The 25789-nt window shown below is 40.8% G+C and overlaps 2 long non-coding RNA genes across 4 annotated transcripts in view; one reads left to right on the top strand and one right to left on the bottom strand.

Annotated features, from left to right (window-relative positions):
* Positions 1-6486, top strand: part of LOC109457121 (uncharacterized) — an 18595-nt gene extending 12109 nt beyond the window's left edge. The window contains exon 3 of the long non-coding RNA XR_002138966.2: positions 6363-6486. This is a non-coding gene — a long non-coding RNA (uncharacterized LOC109457121). The remainder of the gene's footprint in view (positions 1-6362) is intronic.
* Positions 5441-25789, bottom strand: LOC109457120 (uncharacterized). Of its 3 annotated transcripts, none has more exons than XR_012495437.1 (4): positions 25662-25789; positions 14020-14110; positions 13262-13399; positions 5441-6779 (listed from the first exon to the last, which is right to left on the bottom strand). It is a non-coding gene; the product is annotated as an uncharacterized LOC109457120 (long non-coding RNA). The 3 variants fall into 3 exon arrangements; XR_002138963.2 differs by having other exon boundaries at positions 13286-13399; XR_012495436.1 differs by having other exon boundaries at positions 5441-13399.

Genomic DNA, 25789 nt, shown 5'->3' with positions numbered 1-25789 from the left:
GTAGTGAGAGAGCAATTACAAAGAAAGGCATGGACTCAGCAGATACTCAAAAATGTGTCTACGATTGTAGTTTTCAATATTCCACTAGTTAGAGACAGGGCATTGTTGGTTTATTAAAAGAGTCTATCTAAATTTAAAAGAGTCTCAGTAACTGAGTGCCTCTGAGAACTGGAATTTGAGCTAGGGAAGAGCTGGATGTCTAAATATGGTCGGCTGTTGTAGACCAAAAATGAGCCTAACTCTGATTAAGTAAGGAGTGACTGGTGGACATTCCACTTCTGGTGGTATGGCTGAGAGTTTTCCAGAATTCATGAAGACCATGACTCCTCAGATTCAGGAAACACAATGGGAACCATGCCAAAAGACACATTAGACAACATTATACTGAGACTCCAGAACACAAAAGAGAAGATTTATAAAAACAACTATAGAAAAAAATTAAAATATATAAATCAATATCAATAGAGAACTCTTATAAAGCTGTATGTGTTTGGAAATTTAACTCCAATTCAATTTCTTTAAAAGGTATGGGGGTAACCTAGGCCGCTAATCCTTCTTAGCTGAGCTTTGGTTATTTGTGTCTTCTAAGGAAGTAGGGAGTTTATGTGTTTTTCTCTTCTTTACCTGATCGGTCTAGCTAGAGTTTATTAATTTTATTTTATTTTTTAAAGGACTGGCTTTTTATTTCATTGACTTTCTCTATTGCTTTTCCGTTTTCTATTTCATTGATTTCTATACTTATCTATTTTAATTCCCTTAATGCTTATTTCGGGATTTATTTGCAATTCTCTTTCTAGTTATCTTTTTGTTTTGTTTTGTTTTTTTGGGGTGCAAACTTAAATCATTCATTTTAAGCCCTTTAGTTTGCTAATGTAAGCATATCATGCTGCAAGCACTCAGTACAAGTGTGTGGTGCCCCTGGGAACGCTTTAGGTAGATCCAACAGATTTGGATACGTTTTCATTTTCATTCACCTCCATTTCTAATTCCACTCATCATTTGTTCTTTGATCTATGGGTTATTTAGAAATGTGTTGTTTAGTTTCTAAACATTTGGAGATCTTCCGAATATATTTTTGTTACTGATTTTTTAAAATTTAATTCCTTGTGGTCAGAGAAAGTACATTATATTATTTTAATCTTTTTATGTTTATTAAGACTTGTTTTTTGGTCCAGAATATGGTCTCGTCTGGTGTTGTGGGTTGACTTGTCTCCCCCCAAAAAAGATATGTTCACGTTCTAACCCCCAGTATCTGTGAATGTGACTTTATATGGAAATAGAATCTTTGCAGGTCTAACCACGTCAAAATGAGGTCACACTGGATTAGGGTGGACCCTAACCTAATGACTGTGAGACAATAAATTTCTGTTGTTTTTAGGCAAACCTAGTTTGTGGTTTTTTGTTATGGCAGCCCTAGGAAACTAATACATCTGGTAAATGCTGCATGTACATTTGTAAAAACTGTATACTTTGCTGAAGTTAGACGGAATTGTCTCTACGTGTTGATGAGGTCAGGTATGTTGATAATGCTGTTCCAGTCGTCTGTATATTTAGTGATTTTTCTGTCTATTTCTTCTGTTAGTTACTGAGCGCAGTGGAATCTCTGACACCCCCTGTGGACTTTTCTGTTTCTGTTTCTTTTTTTGTTGCCTTTTCCAGTATTACCAGTTTGCTTCATGTATTTTGGAGTTCTGTTAATAGGTACAAACACATTTAGAACTGTTATGTCCCCTGATGAATTTCTTCCTTTATCGTTATAAAATACCCTCCTTATCCCTGCTAATATTCTCTCCTTTGAACCCACTTTGTCCGATATTAATACAACTCCAGATATATTTTAATTAGTGTTATCACGGTCTATCTAATCTTTTCCCCTTTCCCTTTGTCATGTTTAATGTAGGATTCTTATAGATGGTGTGTAGTTATTTTTTGATATCTCATCTGATCTGACAATCTCTGCTTTTTATTTGGTGTGGTTAGAAAAATTGCATTTGATATAATTAGTAATTTTGTTGAGTTTAAACCTATGATTTTTCTATTTACTTTTTATTTGAGATCATAATAACAAATTTTAGAAAGCTTCCAAAAACCACAAACATCCAGAAATACAGAAATAAATGACATGTTTTAACTACGTAACTGCCTAAACATATTTTGATAGCATATCCTTTAAATCTTTAATTCTTCATAATGACAGTGTCTTTATAATATTTTCTATAGGAATAACAGAAAAGTAATCCTATCTGCCTTCTAGTACGGCTAATAAAACTTATTTTATTGATAATGTTTAAAACAGTTTCAGTTTTACAACTCGTAGGAATGATCGTACACATCTTAAGGATTGTTGTCAAATTTGGGAAAACTTCAAGTTTTTTTCATATATGATTTATAAATGGAGGAATTTGCCATAGGAGGATTTTTCCTTTGGCTCCAAATATTTTGTATCTTAATTCTTTGCTACCTATGCATTTCTGGTGCCAAGTGCAATGTTCATATCACTACGTGTCCTCTGGCCACACATTCTCTCACAATTCTTGTCACAGGTGGCATGGTACGTGGTAGGGACATTCAGGAAGCCATTTCTGTACTAGGACAGCCAGCAGTCACTTAAGTATACATGGAAGTAAGTGGCTATGAGCCACATAAATACATAACACCAAACCCAAACTAAATGAATTTCCAACTCACCATCCCAAACATCTCAAAAACCTAAACTAAGGGCTTAGTGCCAATTCTGGGTCAATAGGAAATGTCACTGACTTCTGCTCTTTAGTGTTTTAGTGTTTCGCTCTCGACTTTGGTCCCTTGTCACCCTACACATTCTCCCCGGAACCTCCTCCACTCGCATTGACTCAAATGCCACCTGTATGCTAATGATTTGCAAATCAAACTCTAGCCCAGTCCCTCTTCTAAGCTTCAAACATGTATATTCAACTGTTCAATAGAATTCTTGCCTCGAGAATTCCTCATCTTCCTTCTCAGTCCGCCTTTACTTCCTGCGTTGACCCAGGAAGACTTCTGAGAATTACCCATGGCTCCTGGACACTCAGCAGGTGTCAGAGACTTGCTTGTTGTTGTGGGAAAACTCCCACACATTTGGTGACCAGAAGTGTCGGAAGTGAAGTGATTTGTCTGAGTAGTACAGGAGACACACAGGAAGGAAAGACCTAGTAGGGAAGACCTGGGTTTTCCCCATTACAGGAACAAAACTGTTTCCCTCATAGCAGGTTCCTGGATAAATAAGCTATAGTCCATCCAGACAATGGAATAGTATTCAGCACTACAAAGAAATGAGTATCTAGCCATGAAAAGATATGGAGAAATCTTAAATGCATGTTACTAAGTGAAGGAAGACAATCAGAAAAGGCTACATACTGTCTGAATCCAACTCTATGCCATTCTGGAAAAGGCAAAAAGCTATGGAGACAGTAAAAAGATCGGTGTTGCCAGGGTCTGGGAATGAATAGGCAGAGAACAGGGGTTTTTAGGGCAGTGGAAATACTCTGGTATTATAATGATGGATACACGTCATTATGCATTTGTCCATATACATACAATGTACGACGCCAAGAGTGAACCCTAAAGTAAGTGTGGACTCTGGGTGGTGATGACGTGTCCGTGTAGGTTCATACTTGGTAAATAAATGCTCCACTCTGATGAGTGATGCTTATAATGGGGGAGGCTGAGCATGTGTGGACAGGGATCTATGGGAAATCTCTGTGCCTTCCTCTCAATTTTGTTGTAAACCTGAAACTGTACTAAAAAAATAAAGTCTTAGAAAAGTGAATAACAGCTTCTCCACACTGACACCCTGAAAAGAGAGTAACCCATAGCACTGTTCAGAGGGTTCCAGTGTGGCCAGAGGAGCAGAGGGTCCTCTCAGAATTAAGGTCTGGACTTGCTTATTGCATAGCAGTGTTTGATGGAGCCCCTTTCCTGCTTTTTGTTTTCCGTGCCTTTTCTCATCAGTCTCCCATTCCTGACCGCCAACCGCTGACAGCATAATAGTAAAGGAGCAAGGTTTCATGTATCCTAAAGCACGTATTTTGCACTACAGTGTGTCACATTCCTTTTTGTGCTTAAACGATCGACCCAATTAGATTGTAAACTAGGTCTCAACTTTTTATGTGACCTCTGCAGCTTTTATATCTGTCCTGAGCAAGAATTTCACAAATGATTGTTAAACTGAATAGACTTTAAGAAACAGAACAAAACTGACCCAACGAATCGACTCTCAACTATTGCAGTAAATCTACCAGAGGGATTTAAATGAGAGAGAAAACCGTGAACACGGAGCCTTAGAATAATACTCTGGCATACACAAAAACAGTCGCTGAAATGTGGCAAGTTGGCGGTCCTGTGCCAAGTACAGGGTGACACGTGAATAGCACCGCTGAGAATTAGGAGCCACAACTAAGCTCCTAAGTCCTGACTTAGCCTCAAGTGGTCCTGGGCAGAATGTGACAGGCAGAGCCCGCTGGGGATCCAGACAATAATTGCAAACCCAGGGAGTTCAGCCCATTTAATACTGGCCAGGAATCACACACACTATGAGTTAGGAAACACTAGAATTCACAAAGCAAAAGGTTTCTGCCTTTTGTGTAGGCATCTAAAAGTGGAATTATCTGCCAATGGGAAAGAAAGAAGCAATCGGATTCCTCCAGAGGAGGGGGAGAAGCTTTGATTCCTCTTTTTTTCATACAGGTTTTTCCCTAGCCAGTTACACCAAGCTCACCAGTCCCGTGGAATCCCATAGTACCTGCCAGGCAGCCCTGGATCTGTAAATCAGCCACCTTCTCCCAGACTTACTGCATTTGGAGGGCCCCTAAGGGGGCAGCATTCTGCTAGAAGCTGAAAATAATTGCTTATCTTTCTAGAGGCAGAGAGATGCCTGAGGAAGGGAAATGGAAATAGAGACTAGTAGTCGTGGGGAAAGGGACCAGTGGTTGGGGTGGGGACAGAGAGAGTTTGCAGCTCAGGGCAAACTGACCAGTTTGCAAAGCAACGTTTTCCTCAAAAATACAATTGAGAGCATTTGCAAGTCTGCACGTCGAGCCCCGGTTGGCTGGTCTTCTGCCGCCGCAGAAGTCAGAGATGATGACCCGGTTCTGTGAATCCCAGGAGGAAGAAAGACTTCCCGTGGTGTGTGTGCCCCATGGGACGTTCTGCCTTCCGTCTGACAACTGTTCTGTCCTCTGTTTCCAAAAAAAAACAACGTGCACATCCAATCAAGACTGAGGCTGAGAAATTTTCCTGACTCAGTGGAAGGTGTAGCTTGCATGGCCTGTTAAATCTGCATTCTTTGTTTGGTGAGACATCAAGTCACGACTCTACCAAAACAAACTGCCATACGGAGGCCAGTCTGTCTCTCTCTTTCTGTCCTTCGTACATACACTCACCCCACTCCCACGTGTAAGCAAGCACACATACATCCACCTCGTTACCTTAGAATCAGGTCTCATTTTCTTTTTTTAATGTTTTTAATTCAGTTTACTGGGGTACATTGGTTACTGAAAACAACAAATGAACAAGACAGACAAAAACCCATAGACACAGACAACAGTTTAGCAGTTACCAGAGGGTAAGGGGGGAGGGGGTGGTAGAAGAGGGTAAACGGGATCAACTATATGGTGATGGAAGGAGAACTGACTGGGCGGTAAACACACAATGCGATATATAGAAGATGTATTACAGAATTGTACACCTGAAACCTATATAATTTTACTAAGCAATGTTATTTTCTTTTGATAATTATTAGTCTCTCTCTCTCTCTCTCTCCCTCCCTCCCTCCCTCTCTTCCTCCTTCCCCCTCTCCCTGTCTCTTTCTTTCTCCAATATTTCCTAGATAAATGGCTAACTTGTCCCCCAGACTTGGTAGTTTTAAATTCAAGGCCACCCTCCTAGGAGAAAGATTTTTTTACCATTAAGATTATTTGAAAAAAAATGTGCCATCAGTTCTTAAGGAAATACCAAAAGATCATTACAAACACTTTTTTTGAGCCCGGATTAATTTCTGAAACAGTCACATAACGGATGGTTTCCCACAACGGCTCATTTGAAGGAGACGAGAGGCACTTAGAAGGGCAGAAGTTTGGTGCGTCTGAGAAAAACCACGCAGCCTCCATACTTGACATTACAGCTTGTGTTACAGGTTTCTCCCTGCCGCGGGGGCGTTGTCACGGCGATAGCTTGGCAGGCTTCTGCAGGGCTGCATTGCACACCATCCACACCGGCTTCACAGACATTCATCTTTATAACACACATATGCAGCCCAAAGGGCAAAATGCATTTTCAGTCTGTTTTCCGTGGTAGGGAAAGAACATTGGAAGACAAGCTTTTCTGGTCTCCTTTCTCCTTTCCAGGACTCGCCGTCCGTGACCAGACCATGGAGTTTGAAATGGCCTTCGGACCTCAGCCCAGAACTGTGGGGAAAAGCGAGCAGGAGCTCTAATGGGAACGCATGCAACAAACCCCATCAACCACACGGCTGATGGTCAGGGCTGGAAGTTCCGCTACTGAGACACGGTGGAAGCCAGGAGGCAGAAACCGGAAAGGAACCAGAGCCGAAATCACAGTTAGCAAAGCTCAGAGCCAAAGACAGGAACCAGGGGAGCAGTCGACACGGAGCTAGAAGGTCCCGAGTCAGTGTTGAGAAACTGCCCTCGCGAGTGCCCTTGGCGGGGCCTCCTTAGCCCAGCCTGGGGCAGCTCCTTTGGGAAGCGTCTGCCATGGCTCGGCTTGGGGGGTGGGATTCATCTTGGAGCCACCGGTCTCACACTCTGCGGACACAGAAGAGAGATAAGATGTCTCTGGAGTCATAAAGTTCACCAAGGTAGCGTCCCTGAGGCAGGGCCTGGCCTGGGGTGGGCGAGTGAGGTGCCCGGGGTGCCAGCCGGAAGGAGGCACCCACTCCCAGGGTCATACAGGTGCAGGTCGCTGAGGCTGGGAGAGCAGAAGGCCGCCTCCCCACCCAAGACCCAGCGGCGCTGGACCTGACACCTGATGGTCTCGGTGTCCCTTTGACATGAGGCCTGAGTCCATTCTGAGTTAGTCTGGGGAGCTCATGGTGTTTCTTGAAACAAAATACCTGATTACCACTAGCTGCCCCGTGGCATTTAATGATGTGGATGGACAGAAATAAACTGCTACATTAATGCCACAGAAAAATTGTGGCTAACACCGTAGTAATGACATTCTTTTCTTATCCTTTTGCTGGCCAAGAAGTTCTAAATACCTTGCAAGACTATATTTGTTTCAAAAAGAGCAGACAGGAAGTTATTGAGAGACCCCAGCAGATGCTTGTTGAGTTAGAACTGAAGACAGGGAGAATGGGATTCACACAAATGCCATGAAAATATTCAGCATCCTTTATATTTATTTCATCAAGTAGTTAAAGTAAGAGCTTGTTTTATACCTTTTTTTAACACCCTTTTACAGAAGGTGTAAGAGGTTTTTGTATTTGGTGCCTATAAGCTTTTCCTCTGAAACATATTGTTTAAATCACTTTAGTTGACTAGTTTCCAACCAGATAATATGTTAAAGAAAGAACAAGAACAATGGAAATGGTATAAAACCTTATCTGACCATTTGTAAAAGGACTTACTGGTTAATTTTGATCGGGGTTGATTGTGAAGAGATTCCCCAACTCCATATTCTAAACCTAACTAGGTAGGGGCTTCTTCAATTTTCCATTCAAGAAGTCATGTTCTTTCCTTCTTTTTTCCCCACCAGCCTCCAAAATTGGGCTGCATGCTCTGTGCTTTGGAGGCTGTCATCTGTCACCAGGATTTATCGTTGTTGACAACGTGCTTCAATAATTTATAAGTAATGGGGCTCATTTTGTGTTCCCCCTTTCCTCAGTTGTCTCAGTGATGCAGGCAAATTAAAAAACATGCTTTTTGTCAGTGAAATAAATTGAGAGGAATCAGACACCCTAGGAGGAGTAATAGATACTGAAGGGGTTACTGCAACTAAACATTTTCCCAACACTACACAATCAGGTAACAACGGAAACATACCAGGATCTGTCGTGAACCCTCGAATTTTGCTCTCCTGGTGACTGTACTGAAATTAAGCCTGACCTCCTGTCCGTCCTCCAAACTGTGGCGTTGATTTATACTGAATATGCTGGCTTTTGACTTTTAAGGAAGGACAAGATGAAATTTAAGCACTCGCAATTTATGACCTGTGGAATTTGTTTGCTAATTATGTTAGTGCGATGTATAACTAGCATTGTTATGCATTGTTTCTACGACTCTCTTGAAAAGAAGATGCCTTTTATTTCAGAGGAGCATCAGGCATCAGGGCAGGAAGGAGAAGGCCGTGCAGCCCTAACTTACGTTCCTCCATGTTCAGGAGAAAGCATCCTGGGGGCATGCCAGCTGCTCCGTGTTTGTTTAAGATAAAATGTAACACACTCTAATCCCCAGTCTGGCCTCATCCCGAGGAGCCCGGGAGCCTGTCGGGGCATAGGGTGTCCTGACTATGGTGACTGATTCTGCTCATTGAAATTCAGCTGTGGAGGAAGAAAATGCCTCCTCCCTGCAGGCAGCTCGTGTCCCTGAACAAACCAGACGACTGGTCACAGGTCACCTAAAGCACGATTTCCTCAGCCAAGTTCAATACTCGGTTCTTCTCTGCAGCCAATCGCTAGACAGACACCAGAAGGTGGACTCTGTCATCTAGATAAAGAATGTATTTAAGTTCCTGCAGAAACCGAAGAAGGAAAAGAGTAGATGAGAAAATCCTGCGCTGGCCCTTGCAACTGAGCCGGGTACACTCCAGCTGCCAGTGTACCCATAATGCCCTTTTGGACTTTGGATGCCTTGATTTTCAGTTTAATTTTGGCATTAGCTGTTCTCACAAATTTTCCACATATCTCATGCCATTATTAGAAGTGTTTTTTTGGATAGACTGGTCCGAGTAATTGAGTACAAACATTATGGTCTTGAAGAGTATTATTTTCAATGGAATATTACAAACTTCACTATCTGGAAATCAGCTGACAGCTGATATATCTATATATGTAAATGTACATTGATACAGATAGTAGATAGTTCCAGATATAAAATATTCACTATATTTATATGTGGTTTTCTTGAAGTAATTACATATAAAGTCTAACCTCAGTTTCACTTGGCTTTTGGTAGTAAGTTGGCACGAGGTTTTTCATCTGACTGGCAAATGCACATAGTTAATAAATGAGTTTAAAGAATATAATTTTTCATTTTGTTTTCCTTAAAATGTAATCTGAGATTGGAGTAAAACAGAGTAAATATCAGTGGAGGCCCAGAACCTTCCATAAATTTTAATATTCCTTTGGTGCCCAGAACCATAGCCCTTGATTTCTACACTGCTCCAGAAATTCTAGTCATTAAATCTGATTTCTTTTACTCCTCCATCATATTCTGAAGCTTGTGGCAGCCCTGAAAGGGTTGCCAGTTCACTCTTACGCTTTATCCCAGGCTAAAGGAAGAAATTACTCCGAAGTGTGTTCTCTGACACCAGCTTTGGCTTCACAAGGTGAATCCTCTTAGTCTTAAGGCTATCAAGGCAGGAGGGGGGAAGGGAGAGGAGGGGAAGGGAGGGGGAAAAAAGAGAGGGGAGACGAGGGGTCTCTGTGTGGGCTACCTATGTCCTCATTCAGTACAAAACAACATACTCCCCAAGCAGCTGGGAGTGCTGCAAACAGATAGTGTTCGCTGTCAGCTTTCTTTGGGAATTGTCTTAACTGAACAGAGCTGCCCTGCCTCCCTGGGGCAGCTGGCATCCAGGAACTGGTTGACGTGGGGATATAAAAACTTGTCCCCTCTTGCTGAAACTTGGTACATCTCTAAAGGGCCAGTGAAGCTTCAGAATTTAACTGTGGGCTTGGCTGAGGCCTTTGTTGAGAACACAGTTGTAGCCCGCTTCCCCCCATTTGCCCAATCCTCTTATTTTCCTTCCCTTCCTCAGGTGATGATCAAGAGAAGCTAATGAACTTCCCACTTGCAAAATTACTCCTGAACCTCTGCTTCCTGGCAAACCCAACGTGCTGCAGAGCTATGGAAAAATAAAACAATAAAACAGGGTGATGGAATCAATGGCAGATATAAGGAGAAGCTGCTCTAGTTAAAATTGTCAGGTAAGGTGTCATGCAGGGAGGCCTGCGGGGTCTCTGCTCCCGCTCCCCACATAAGAACGCAGGATATGGTGAGGCCAAAAAGGAACACCCACAGAGCCATAGGTAGGGGAGTCATACCACTATATTCTCTCTGGCGGCACTATACTCTCACTGGAGGCTGGATCCACACTGTCCGCAAACCGCCATCCACACTTGCCAGCCCAGCCGCCATCTTCTTGCTAGCCCCCATTCTCTCTCCTCTTCTGCTAGCGTAGCCACAGCAGTTATATTAGTGGCCAATGGCTCACTGGTTACAGCTGACGGCCAACTAGCCACAGCTGATGGCCATGCAATCACAGTTGATGGCCATTTACTACCTGAGCCAGCACCTTTCCATGTGAGGCCGAGAGCCTGGAAACTGCTTTCTGGGGCTCTGCCCCCACATAAGACTCCTCCGAGGAGCCGATATTCGAGTTCATATGTGAATGATGAGGAGGCACAGAAGGATCTGGGGGAGCAGCGTTCCAGACAGAGGGGGTATGAAGATCCTGAGGTAAGAAGGAGCTTGACACGCTCCAGAAAAAGAAGGAAGGCCAAGTTAACTCAAGCCTGGTAAACAAAAGAGAGGCCCGTACAAAGAGTGGCTGGGTCATGGGGCTTGAACTTTCTTCTTAATACACAAGGATTTCCTTCAAAATACGATTAAAATGGTCACTTTGACTTCTGTGTAATGAATGATTGGCAGGAGTCAAAGAGTAGAGAAAGAAAGAATAGTGAGTTATGAGACCATATGATCATCTGGGGAAGGGATGGGTGTTTGGGATGAGGGTGGTGATGGTGAAGTGTGATGAACTTTTGGTATTTATTTTGGAGGTGATGGATTACATGTAGGACAATGAAAAGAGAATAATTAAAGATGACCCCCAGGACCGGTCTGGGCCATTGGGGTCACGTCACTGATTGGGATAAGAGAGACTAGTAAGGGAGAAGATCTGGAAGAGGGAATCTAAAGCAACGTAAGGATGGGCTATAAAGATCCCAGAGAAAACGAACAGAGTTAACATTTAGATTACCTGATTAAGTAGTGAATTCAACTCTATCAACCCTTTCAGTCCCTCTGCCTCAGTTTCTTAGTTTTCCATTCTTTCCTAGGCAGTTATAAGACTTGACAGACTTCATTCTATAATTATCTATTCATTGGTTTAAGTTTCTCAGAGATTCTACATTTTCAGCAACATCCCAGGTGACACCAATGCTGTCAGCTGATGACATTGTGAACAGCCAAGTTCCAGTGAAAATAACACTGTTGGGTCAGAAAAACCCAGTTTTGAATTATTTCCCACCCAATTATTAGTTGTGTAATGTTGGACACGTTTATATCTTCTCAGAGCTTTAGTTTCTTGTAAGAATAGGAATAATACACCTACCTCATAAAGTTACAGGGAGAATTAAATGATGTCATGTCTCCAGAGCATAATGCACGGAGCCCAGTTCCTACACACAGCAGGGCTCACTAATTTAGTCTCCCTCCCCCTCTCTCTCTGAAAAAGGATGTGTGTTCACAAATTATATTAGAACTTTAAAAACAGTCATTACAGGACCCTTGGCATTCAGAGGATTAACATGTGCATTTTGACTATTGCTAAGTAACCCCAGTGGCCCACATAACGTGATCATTTGAGTTTTGCTGAGGGCACAGTTGACTCCTACACCCCGCGAAGAGGCTGGTTGGCAGGAGTGTCATTTTCCTTGCGCGGAGCCTACCCACTGCCAAGCATCCTCGTCTTAGCCTGATTTTATGGTTCTTGGTCTATCTTCCCACACAGGTACTTTTGTGAAGTAAGTGTTTATGGAAATGTTATAGAAAATGCCCCTGCTAAATAAAAGAACAAACATGGAGAAAAAAAAAAAAAAACTAAAACGAACCAGTGAAGAGTGTTGGCATGGAAGGAAGAGAAAGTTAAGAAATCTAAGAACTACAGAGGGTGCCAAAAAAGTGTATACAATTTTAAGAAAGGAAAAAAACTGTATTAAAATTGTGATAATATCTACCAATAACAAAAGATGAATACAAGTCACGTTTGACTTCTGCAATTACAAGAGGTGCTCAAAGTGGTTACCATCAGCGTCCAGACACTTCTGATTACGGCAAACTACTGCTTGAGCAACGTTGACCAAAGTGTCCACTTGTGTAGATTTTTTTGGCACCCCCGGTAGAAGATGCTTATACAGCAAAATAGATTTGGGGATAAATTATGGAGTGGGAATGCCACGTTGGCAGTGTCTTGGACTCATGGCAGGAATGCTTTTACCATGTGATCCATAAGGAAATAAGGAAAGGCAATTCACAAACTATTTCAATAAATTTTCCAGACAGAATTCTTATTATTACCTTTATAAATGAGTCTAGTCTTCTATTTATAGAATTATAAAGGTCTTAAGGGGTCAATTAAAAGATTTTAGTGATACTTGACTGAACTTTATGAGAGAAATTCTATGCTAGAATGGTATCTGTGGTTTAAGGAATTTGTAAAAGTCTCAGCACACATCTCTTGAGAATGTCAGGGCCTGTAATTATTTTTAATACTCTGCATAGTTCCTGTCATATAGCAAATTGTAAAATGCAAATCATTAACCATTGGGTTGGTAATCACATTGTAAAGAGAGAATTTGCATCTTTAATTGCCTATTTTACAACAAGGACATGGCATTTATCAACAGTATTCAACACCACATTCACTAGGCTCTGGGCTACAAAGCACATGAACACATCAAACATGGGTCATGCCCTCTTTTGAGGCAGAAAAAATGCTGGCTTCATGATGCAAATATAACCCTGAAGGTTGGGAGGGTTAATTATCTTGGGAAAAGAATATTGGGATCTATGCCTGGCAGAAGGTCATAATATTGGTGCATTTAGACAGCTGTTACGCCTCTGGTAGTCATTTAGGGAGACAAAAGGGAGATGCCATTTATTATGATACTAAAAGCACAGCTAGCTAGCTCTAAGAAATATGACGTATCCTAGATGTGATCAGTAAATCTCAGCACTTTCCATCTCTGTGAAGTCACTTAATTTTGACTGGATACTCCCTGTGGTAGGTAGATCTAACATCTAAAGATAGATATGTTTCCATGAAAAATGAGTTTTACACTCACATCCATAAAAACCAGCAGTCTCACTTTCACAAGGCTCCAAGCCGTCTCAACACGGTGTTCCTTTCATTTGACCTTTGTCGTCCTTGTAGGAACGATGATCCCACATTACATTGTTGTTTGAAGAGTCAGAGTTGAATTCTGTGGACAAATTAGACTGTGTCTCAGAAAGACTGGTATTTCCTGGGACAGGTTAAGGGGAGTGAACCACAAGATTGATTAAAATTTAACTGGGCACTAACTTCTTTGTATTATCTTCTGGAATCTTCATTTAAAATTCAGGGAGGATAATACATTAAAGAACACTAAGGAGTAAAACTATCAAGAGAGCTGTCAATGCCTGTTTACACCCTAATCCTAATGACTTCCACAGATGCCATTCATTCTTAGAAGTCTTTCGAAGACTTTTCAAAAATTCATTTGGAAGTCTTATCAGAGATTTCCTGGTCTCCTGAAAAGAGGTAGACTATTTACTAGTATTACCCAGGGAAGTAGGGGGGAAATACAGTGTGGTATTCATCTAGTCTTAATCAGAGGGGAAGTAAACTTTTGTTTAATGTCTCCCACTTTGCCAGCTCATCAAATTTCTTTCTTCAATTCCATTGTGCAGTGATTTTATGACCGTTTATGGATGGGAAACTGAGGCTATGGAAGATTAAGGAACTGCCACGAGGAGCAAGTAAGTCAAACTTGGATCTTGAAGTCAAACATGGCCTAACGTTTCAAAGCTCATTAGCCTAAGAAAAAGATAGAGATCTTACCAACGGAATTTGATTCAAGGCATTTTGGTTGTCTTCCTCATCACCCGGTTTACTTGATTCTGATGTGTTGTACAGAGGAGTTCAGAGGCTCCTTTAAGAGAAGAAAGGTCGAGGATAAGATGTTAAAATATTAACTATTTTTTTAAAAAATTTTAAAGATTTTTATAAAAAATATAGCTAACATATATTAGTTTCAGGCCTACACCATAGTTATTCAACATTTATATACCTAAAGAAGTGATCACCATGATAAGTCCAGCAACCATCTGACACCGTACCGTGCTGTCACAATATTATTGACTATATTCCCTATGCTGTACATTACATCTCCATGACTTATTTGTTTTATACCTGAAAATTTGGACCTCTTATTGCCCTTCACCTTCCCCCTTCCTTCTTAATTTTTTAATTACAGTTAACATTCAATATTATTTTATATTAATTTCAGGTATACAGCATGTGCAGCATAGTGGTTAGACATTTATATAACACGTGATCCCCCTGAGTAGTCTAATATCCACACAGCACTATACATAGTCATTGCCACATCATGGACTATATTCCCTATGCTTTGCTTTACATCCTGTGACTATTTTGTAACTACCAATTTGTACTTCTTAATCCCTTCACCTTTTACACCCTGGCACCCCGACCCTATCCCATCTATCACATCAATAAATCCAGTATCTATCTGACACCATGTATAGTTATTACAATATTACTGACTATATTCCATATGCTATACCCTACATCCCTGGTGCAGGCTCAGGTCACCCACTGCCTGTTACCGGCTAGGGCCTATCAGGTAGGAACTGCAAAGGGATCCGTGATTGTTCATTGCCTGTGCTGAACCTGGAGGCATGTAGGAGAGGACACGTTGTGAACCGAGGATGTCTGCCAACAGTACAGGGCCTGGGGTAGCTCCACAAAAAGCCAAGATGCCCCCAAGACCTGTTGTCACCCGCTGGCTCCCTTAAAGTTCAGCCACTGATAAAGCCTCCTGCAGTACAAAAGTTAGGTGAGGCAGGGTCTCATGAAGTCGCCAGAGTGGGATGAGCTGTGCTCACCAAGTTAATGTAGATTCTGGTTTGGTGCCAGTGCTGAGCCCGGAGCTACTCAGCAAAAGTCTCAGGAGCACATTGCGGCCAGTCACCACCTGTCTGGAGTCTGTGGACTCTGATAGTTTCCAAGAAAGTATGCAATGCAGATGGCACTGGCTGCTCACTGAGAAAGTGCCTCTGGCGATGGGGAAGTTGAGTAGAACAGGGTCCCAGGGAGTCAGCAGGGTGAAGCAGTGGAGCTCAACAGACCAATCAGATTCAGATGGCCAGAGAGGATGGCGTCTGCCTGCAAGCTGTATAGGACGAGGGCCTCCATAGGGAAAATGGTGACTATCCTCCAGCACTCGCCCAGAATCCGCATACCGCTGCCCACCATAAGCCTCCAACGCCCCCTGAGTCACTGTCCAACCACCAAGGCCCAGGGTGAGTGCCTGCAAGCAAGTAAGTCTGTGCCCAGGCCCTTTAAGAGGGTGTCTGGGTTTTTCGCAGCCTTCGTCGGAACCCCCACTGTTTTTCACAGCCAGAGATGGGGGCTCCTCTTCCTAGCACTGGTACTCTGGGCTGGGAAGCCTGGTGTGGGGCTGGGGTTCCCTCACTCCTCCTGGGGGAACCTCTGCAGCCGAGATATCCCTTTCAATTCTCAGCTACCACGCGGAGGTGTGGGGTCAGCCCATTCTGTGTATCCACCCTCCTACCAGTCTCAATGTGGCTTCTTTGTTATATTGTGGTATATCTGTTCAACTAGACTTCAGGTGGTTCTCCTGGTTGATTGTTCTATAATGTAGTTGTAATTTTAATGTGTGCATGGAAAAAAGCAGGCACGGTATTTGTCTACTCCGCCATCTTGGATATCCCAAACGTTAACTATTATGAGACCTATTATTGAGCAGGACTAGAGTAGCAGTGGGAAAAAGGCTATTCTCAATATCCTATTCTGGAGAAGTGCCTCATTTTTTTTTTTTTTTTTTTAATGTTAAAAAAAAAAAAAGATGAAACTAAACATAATCTTACCATATGATCCATGTTCCCAGCTTGTTTACCCAAGTGAGTTGAAAACTTATGTCCATGTGTAAACTTGGACACAAATGTTTGTAGCAGTTTTATTCAGAAATGTCAAAATTAGAAGCAACCAAGATCTCTTTCACTAGATGAATGGATAAACAAGTTGTGGTACATCCAAATAATGGAATACTATTCATCAATAAAAAGAAATGAGCTATCAAGCCATGAAAAGACATGGAGGAAACTAAGTGCATATTGCAAGTGAGAAGCCAACTATGTGACATTCTAGAAAAGGCAAAACTATGGAGAAAATGAAAATAGCAGAGATTGCCAGGGGTTCAGTGGGGGTGGTGAAGATGGGGGTGGGGAATTGAACAGTTGCCACACAGGGCATTTTTAGGGCACAGAAACTATTCTGTGTGATACTGTAATGGTAGGTATATAACTATGCATATGTCAAAACTCATAGACTGTACAACACAAAGAGTGAACTCAAACTATGGACTTTAGTTCATAATAATGTATCAATATTGGTTAATCAATGTAAAACTGTACCACTCCAATAGCAGACGTTAATAATAGGAAAAATGTAGGCAGAAAGTGGGGTGTCTTGGAAAGGAAGTATATGGAACTTTCTTTACTTCCCGCTCAATATTTTTGTAAACATAACACTGCTCTAAAATGTATATTAATGGAAAAAAAATCATTCTGGAGCTATTTCATTCTTCATATATCATGTTAAATATTATAAGATATAGCTAGAGAGAAAAGAAGGAATAGAATAGTGTAAAAGAAAGGGAGAAGAAGAAAAATATGAGAATTACAAAATGATAAAATGAAATTTGTGCTACCAGAAAAAAAATGTTTTTTAGAAATTTACAGAGCCATTTTTCTTTATCTATCTTTTTTTTCTTTTCTGCTTTTGTCCTTTTGGGGGGCATGGGAGGGGAGCAGGACTTGAGCAAGCTTAGAATGTGGGATAAGATGGCAGCATGGAATCTTAAAAATAGTCTATGCAATTTCCCCAAAAGCAAGCATTTTACTTAAGGCTGATGGAAGGCTGGACTGTCTGGAACAGCATATATTTTGAGACGATTAAGCTTGAGATGGTTAAACTGTAACTCTGAGTGGTTAGGGAAGAGGGTGTTTTAATGGTGTGATACCGGAAGAATCATGGAACTGAACAGTTGGGAACCTGCTTTCAGCTTGGCTCCAAGAGTAGATAGGCTTCCCTCAGGATTACTGGAAATAAGAGGGAGTGGTGATATGGAGACTCAGAGTAAGGTGAAGGAGCTTAAAGAACATGCAAGAGGATGTCCCCCAAACAAACATTTCTGTTGAGGTATAACATACAGTAAAGTGCATGAATTGGACGTATATATTTTGTTGAATTTTTGTTTATGAACATATCCACAGATCCACAAGTCAATTCAAGATACAAAGTATTTCCAGTATCTCAAAAGGCATTTTTGTGCTCCTTTCCAGTCAATATCTCTGTCCTCAGCAGTAATCGCTCTGACTTCTATCCGTAAAAATGAGTTTTGCCTGCAAACCTCAGATAAACAGAACCATACTACAGAATGTGCAAAAAAATGTACACACAATTTAAGAAAGGAAAAAAACTCTTTTAAAATTGTAATACTCAATATATACCAATAACAAAAGATGAATACAAGTCAGGTGTATACATGTTTTTGGCACCCCTGGTATATGTACTCATTTGCGTCTAGATTCTTTCTCCCAACACGATGTCTGTGGAATTCATCCATATCGTTGCATAGAATAGTGGTTGGCTTTTTGTAATTGCTACTCAGTATGTCAACGTATGAAAATACCATAGTTTGTTTATCATTCTATTGCTGATGAAGATTTGAGTTATTTCCAGTGTTTCACTTTAATGAATACGTTTGCTGTGGGTATTCTTGTATATCTTTTGCTGGGTGTGTGCATTCATTCCTCTTGTGTGTATACCTAGAAGGGGAATTGCTGGCACTTAGTATAGGCACATAGATACTGCCAAACAATTTTCCAAAATGGTTATATAATTTAAATTTCTACTAGCAACATATGAAGATTCCAGTTGCCACACATTTTCATCAACTTTTACTATCACCTGTCTTAAATTTGAGCTATTCTGGTGAGTACAGAGTGGTATCCTTTCTGATTTTAATTTATATTTGCCTAATGAATAATAAAATTGAGCTTTTTTTTTTTTCTTTTTTTTTTTTTTTTTCATTTTAAAGAAGTCCCTCTATGGTTCCTCGTAATACTGATTTGGTGGTGATGTATTCCTTCAGCTTTTTCTTGTCTGGGAAGCTCTTTTTCTGTCTCCTCATTTTGCCTGCCTCCTTGTGTTTGTTTCTACATATTAGGTAGGGCTGCTATGTTGCCCAGTCTTAGTAGAGTGGCCTTATGTAGTAGGTACCCTGTGGGGCCCAGTCACCTGAGCTGGGTGCTCTAGGTGTGTCCCTTGGGTTGTGTGTGCCCTCCTGTTGTAGTTGAGCCTTGGTTGCTGTCCACAGGTCAATGGGAGGGATTGACCCTCAGGCTGATTGGTTGTGAGGACTGGCAGTGACTATAGTGGAGGAGGTATTGTGTACAGAGGTTTACCTTACAGGGCAGGATTTGCTTTAGCGGGGCTCTGGTGCCTGCCCAGTGTGCCCTTTGGGTGTCATTCCGGTAGTAGTTGGGTGATGCTCCAGCTTGGTCCAAAACTGTCCGCTAGATGTGCCAGGCCCTGGTCTGACTGGGAGGGGCAGACCAAGTTCAGCTGCAGCTGTGCCCTGCCTGAGCCACGGGGCATAACCATTATACAATCTGCAGATGGCCGCAAGTGGTACTGGGCTTGGAGGTGCCACCTGAGGCCTCGCCATGAACTGAGGCCAGCTCTCTCTAGTGCCAGACTTAGGGCTACTCAGTCAAAGGTATGGAACATGCCAAAGCCAGATGCTGCTTGGTTGGGTTTTGTGAACATTTGAGTGATTTTAGGAAGAGCCACAGCATGAGACAAGACAAGCAGTTTGTATGGAAAAGCCACTGGAAGCGGCTTGGGTGTGCCCAAAAGTTGGGTTGGACAGGGCCTCAGGGAATCACCAGGGTGGGCGATTGATGGAAACTCAAATATGGTGGCCACCTGCATATGCACGCCTGGAGGCGGGAGGGCTCAACAAAGAAGCAATGGCTTCCTCCAGCTCCTCTTTCCAGGGGAAAGCCTCCCCTCCTGCCCTCGTCTTGAGGCGAGACAAATCAGTTCCTCCCTGTATGTCCTTGGAACCTTTTGAGCTGCTGCCTCAGTGCTGGAGCTCAGAGCAAGTGAATCCATTAGCAGGTAAGCCCGTGCCCTTTAAGAGGAGCGCCTGAGACTCCAGGTGCCCTCCGTCTCACTCAGCCACAATCTCCACTGGTTTTCACAGCCAGAAGGTATGGGGACTTCTCTTCCTGGCACTGGAGCCCTAGGCTGAGGAGCCCGGTGTGGGGCTGGGACCTCTGGCTCCTCAAGGGGGTCCTCTGCAGCCGAGCTATCCCTCCTGACTTTCAATGGTCACACACGGGTGTGGGACCAGCCCGTTCCATGTCTTTGCCCCTCCTACCAGTATCTCAATGTGGCTTTTTCTGTATGTCCTTAGTTGTAGGGCTTCAGTTTAGCTAGACTTCAGATGATTCTTAATGATGGTTGTTCTGTAGTTTAATTATAATTTTGATGTGGCTGTGAGAGGAAGCAATCACAGAGTTAACCTTCTCCACCATCTTGACTGGAAATTTTATGTTGTACTATTTAAATCTTATCCCAGGTTTATAAATATTTTACGTTGTTCTCTCCTAAAGCTTTATTTTTTACTTTAAAAATTTATAATCTACTTCAAACTAACTTTTTGTATATGGTGTGAAGTAAGGGTCATTTTTCCCCAAAATGAATACACAATTAGTTCCGCAACATTTATTAAAAATTCCAATCTTCCCCCCTAAATTACAGTGATGCTTTTGTCACAAATCAGATGACTGTATATGTATGAATATTTTCTTCATTCTTCTTTGTTTCACTGCTTTGTCTATTTCTATGCCAGTACCACACTGTCTTAATTATGAAGTTTATAAAAAGTATGCATGTCTTGGCACTTCTATATACTTTGCATTTTCACATACATTTTAGAATCAGCTCTAATTACACTTGTCTTTCTTACAATTTTGGACCAGTAAGTTGTAGCTAGCACATTTTCTAATTTTTATATTTAGTTTTACTTTTAATCAAAGTTACATATGTACATAGTTTAAATTGTCAAATAGTTCCGTAAAGCTATACATGAAAAACAGGATTCCCTTGCTCCACCTCTTTCTATTCCCAAATCCCATTTTCAAGAAGCAATGTCTTTGAATCTTTTAGCTTTCTTTTAGTATTTAATTTTGTATTTCTCAATATGCTTCTAGTTTTATTTCATAATTTTCATCTTTAGATATTATCTACTAACTTCCTACTATGAAAGATACTTTAGCCCTCACATTTTCTCAACATAATTTTTGTTAGATTAGTATTCATTAGGTACATTATTATTCCCTTGTAAATATTATTCATAGCATTCTTTTATACCTGTTTGTTTTCCCTAGAGTTAATAATCATCTCCTTTTCTTCATTTGTTTAGTTTTGTATACTGTTTACTACCATGAATCATTCTTGAGCTCTCTACCAGAAATGCAAATATCCTCTGGATATATTTAATTACATCAGGTAACCTATCACATCATTTTTTGTTTCCTTGAAGACATCTTTCTTATAACCAACTAGCACCCCCCTGGTCCCCCCACCCCAAGTCTGGACTGGCTGATATTTAGGCTGGTCATACAATGCTGCCAAGAAATCTTCCTTCATCACCTTATTTGGGATTCCCCTTCCCTCTCTCCCATGTGGTACCCACTATTTCCTAGATTCCATGTCTTCCTCTTTCTTCCTCTATTGCTGTGATGGAGCACATCTTATTGTGCTTCCTAGGAAAGAGCTCGTAGGAAATGTGTTTTTTGAGAACTTGCTGTCTTTATTCTATTCTGACAATGAGTGGATCATTTGACTAGGTTGTTAGAACACAAATCATGTTCCTTAAGATTTTGAAGGCCTTGCTCCATTATCTTCTAGATTCTGATGTTGCACCTTATGTTATTGTGCAGTTGTTGTATTAATAATAACATGATGTAGTCGATGTTAGTTTGATTCCTGATCTTTATGTTTCTCATCCTGTGGGAGGTTTTAGCTCCTATAGTCTCCTTTGCGCATGCGTTGTGCGGGGCATTTTGTGAGTTCTTCCATTTGGAAGCTACTTTGTTTAGTTCTGATACTATTTCAAAGTACTTCTTTAATAATTTTCTACCCCTCTGTTTCATTTATTTTTTCTGAATATTCTTTTAAAAATGATATTGGACATCTAGATTGATCCTCTAATTTTCTTATCCTTTTTCTATTTTCTAACTTTTGAACAGATATGTCATACTTTCTAAATAAACTTTATCTTCCATGTCTTCCTTTAAAATGTTTATTTCTGCTGTTTTTTCATAATTCCCATGAATTTGTTTTTATTCAATAAATGTTGCTTTTTTGTAGCCTCCTTTTCTTGTTCTGTGGATGTTATATCTATTTTATTTTTCTGAGGATTATGAGGATTAGTTATTTTTGTTTATTTGAAGTTTTCTTATGTTTTATTGTTTGTTCTCTCTTTTTTCTCCTGTTTGTTTAGTTTTGGTCTATATCTTTTGTATCATAGATCTTTCTTTCTTTCAGTGTTATTATTGGCTGTATGCTCGTATTCAAGGTACCAATAAAGGTTGCTTATAAGTTCTGAATGAGTGGATGACCTTGTCGAGTAGTAGGCTTCCCGCTAAAATAATCTGGCTATTTTCATAGAGGAACCCCAGCTGTCAATATTTGTAGGGTTTTTGTTTGTTTGTTTGTTTGTTTGTTTTTGCAGAGTCAGTTTCCCTAGACATGACTCCTCTAATTTCATGCTTGAGGGTTTTGAGTTCCTGCCAGCATTTTGGGATGGAATGGGAGAAGGGGTCAGGGCAAGGGTGGGGGGATTCGCCCTTCAGAAGTTTCACATTTGTTCTGTTCTCCCTGTTTTTAGTACAGTACTCCTGTAGTATGTGTCATGAGGCGAGGCCAGAGTCTCCTGTTTCAACCTCTCCAGTGTGCAAACCTTTGGTTTTCTTTCCTGGTGGGGGCAGGGGTACTCATTTGGCTGAGCAGACTGGGGGAGATCTATGAGGTTGTTTCTTGTATAGATTTGCAACTAAGCTTCTGGCTTTTAGCTTCACTTGAACCCCCCACTTTCAGAGGTAATTGATGCCCCAATTATCGAGGCTTTCTGTGGTATGTAATATACAACTACTTATTTCTGGAGTTACACTGAGGCTTGCCTACCTCAAAGCATTTCCAAGCTGTTTCAAGTTTCCTAAGTTAGTAACCGTTCACCCATCTGATACCCAACTTTCAAAATATTGTTTTCATTTCTTTTCTTGTTTTCTTTATATTTGTGGGTTTTTGTGTTTTAATATCTTTATTACCGTCTAAGTGAGGTTTCTGGAGGGAAAATAGTAAATACTTGTGTTCAATCTACATTTTAACTGGAAGCTAGTTAGTCAATATTTAAGAATTTAAAGTCAGCTCTTGCCTGAAAATAAAGTGACAAGCTCTTGACATAAAAAAGAATTGCTGCTTTTCCCATTGTTGTTCTACTAACTGATTGATAAATAAAAACACCTCTATTTTACCTATCCTTTTTGGGAATGTGATAGAATGGAATGGGAACCAAGAAATGGGTCCAAGGAGATATTTTTGAACTGGATTTTCTGGTCATATTTAGGATCAAATCCCCACAAAAAGGTGACAACATTATAATATAAACTGCTATTCTGGATTTGTTGGCTGGTTATTACAAGACCAGTGCAAAAGCAATAATAAAATGTAATCATTATTGGACACGTGGTATTAATTTAGGAATGATTATTTTACTCATCTGATGCAAAGACTAGAAACCTAATTGGGATATCATTGGAATATTCAGATTATATTTACCAGAAACCCTTCAAGTATGTGAGCATATTTAAAACATTCTCTACTTAGGCTTTTAGTCTTCATGGAATTAATTCCATATTTTACTGATAAATGTCACTTGTGTTACAACCAGCCATGCGTGGTGATTCTAGATATTTAAAAAAAAAATACACATTAGTTAAGAAACCTGATGCTAATTTGTGATAATGCATTTTGCTTTGTGCAGCTAGAAAATGAGACTGCATTTTTTAAAAGGAATAAAATAAATCTTAGTGATTGAGGGAGCTTACTGACACGTTCCTCACATGCCATCATGACCTTATCTTAGAGAACTGCTTCATTAGCCTCCGTCATTATGAATGAAGGTTTATTTAGCATCCTAGTATGCCACTGCCAGATTTAGATGCTGCTACGATCAATATTGCAAGCCAGAGAAGTACAAGAGAGGAACATAGTGTGGGAAAGTATGTTTGAGAGCAGCAAATGATTGGGGCAGATATAAAAGTCCTCTAAGGAGACCTCGGGAATTTTAAAATTTCTTCAGACTATCCAAATATATGGAGCATTTAAAAGTGAGGAATGTGGAGGTTGCTGAATGGAAATTGTTTCAGACATGGAAGGCTGTTGGCAGGAGTTATGAGTGAGAAAATGGAATGAAGGGAATGGTAGTTAACTCGGAGGGATGAAACATACGAAGGGTGTTGAGTGAGGTGGGAAAGAGCCTAGACACCAAAGAATGTCTTGAGTGCTGTGTACGTACAGTGAGTTTTGTAGTGAATGGTAGCTGAAGTTGTACCAGGGAAACTAAGTGCTGTAGAATTCAGAGTGTGGAGCTGAGGCAGTACTTGAGAACTATGAATCATGTGGTTTAGTCTGCAAGCAGTGTCACCTTCACAAAAGCACAGTGAAAATAGGCAACTCAAGCTCTAGTGTGGTTCTCGGAAATATTCAAGGAAGTCTCAGTATGTGACCCAAAGCATTTCTTACGAACGTCTTTTTCTTTTCAAATCTCCAGCCCCCTCCTCCCAGATGGTTATGTGTGCAGGTCTGTAGACTCATCTGTCTTTACTGAACAAGCTGTTAATAGCTAGTAAATGAGAATAGAGCCTATTTGGGGATATTATTAGTAGGCTTTCTGAGAAGGGATTTGGTATGAATACTGTCCAAGTAGCTTCTAGACCATGGAAGGCTTTCTGTTGGACATCCTTGTCTTTGCATCTAAGTAAGTTAAAGGGAAAGGTGAGCCACCTACATGTTTGATCTTCATGCAAATAGTTCAGAATTCTAATGGTTATCCTGGCATATCCAGTGTCATCGTGCTGGAAGCGTTATTGGCATGACTGCGGTTGTCACTGAGAGAGCTGTGATGCCCCAACTTATTCTCCTTGAGCTATTATCTTCCCAGGAAGGAGACTACATAGAGGGCTTAAAGAAGAGAAATGCTTTTTTGATGGAGCCACAGTCCCGCTTCTGTAGACCCATGTAAACACCAGCACAGTGGAAACAAATGACCATGTCTTACTTTTTGGAAACAAGGTAGCTAGTAGTACTGGTTGAATGATTAAAATCTGTACTAAAAAAGTATTATTTTTTAAATTCCTGTTAAAAAATCAATACATTCAAAATAAACCAATTGATGTAATAATTCAGCCAAGGCATGGTTTATCATTGATAAGTGGCAGTTGTGAGAAAAGTGTGTTTGTTTATCACAACAGACTAAAGGACAGATCCATTTCATTTCTCTTTTAAAAAATATTTTTCCAAACCCAATCCGATAAAGTCATACATGTTTAAACATAAAATTTGGCTGTAAAGTCCACATTAAAAATTATCCTTTGTTTTAATTTTTCACCCTTGAGAAATCCTGGAGTAGATTTATGACTCATTATAAAATCACATCAGAAGAATAAACATTCGTGAAGCACATATGAGGTGCCAGGCTTTGCCTTACGTCCTGTAGGAGGAACAAAGAATGTCTTCTTAAAATAACAGTACAGGAAAATTGTTAAGAACTAAAAGTTTCAATAACATCATAAGATACAAGTAATATTTTAAGACAACAATGGAAACACAATGCAAGGCCAATTATGAATACAAGACAGACATTTCAATTCCTTTGGGAATAAGTACTTCAGCTATTGGCTAAATAACGGGGTTTTTTAAAAACTGTAGAGGAGACAAGCCTAGAAAGATAAAGGTAAAATTATGGGCCTTAGATGGCAGGCTAAGGTTTTGGACCTTGATTTTGTAGGGAAACCACTGAGAAAATTTAATTCTAACCTCAGTGGAGAAGGGACAGAATCAGAACAGCATGGTGGGGCGATGGATCTTGCAGCCGCGCGCTGACTGTGTAGACAAGCTTCAGGTACTGACACAGGTAGAAAGGCTACCACCATTTTCCAGATTGTTTGGGTCACTGCATAGGATGGGCCCGCCACCACCCCAAAAATGGTTCAAGTGTCTGGACCGATAATCACACACACACAGACACATACACACACACACACACACACAAAGAGGGTATGAGAAGGTTTGCTACTCACATAATGAGGCTTTCAAGGGAGAGCAGAGCAAATTGCTACACGGGTCCAAGAAAATGGCTTGAGAGAAGCGGAGGGTGACTGGCTTGGATTTTATGGTGGTTTGAGTGTCGGGCTGGAGTGAGTGTTCC

The sequence above is a fragment of the Rhinolophus sinicus genome, linkage group LG04 (genome assembly GCF_036562045.2).
Source record: "Rhinolophus sinicus isolate RSC01 linkage group LG04, ASM3656204v1, whole genome shotgun sequence".
NCBI lineage: Eukaryota > Metazoa > Chordata > Mammalia > Chiroptera > Rhinolophidae > Rhinolophus > Rhinolophus sinicus.
Note: the sequence above shows the minus strand (reverse complement) of the source record. Positions and strands in the feature narration are given on the sequence as shown.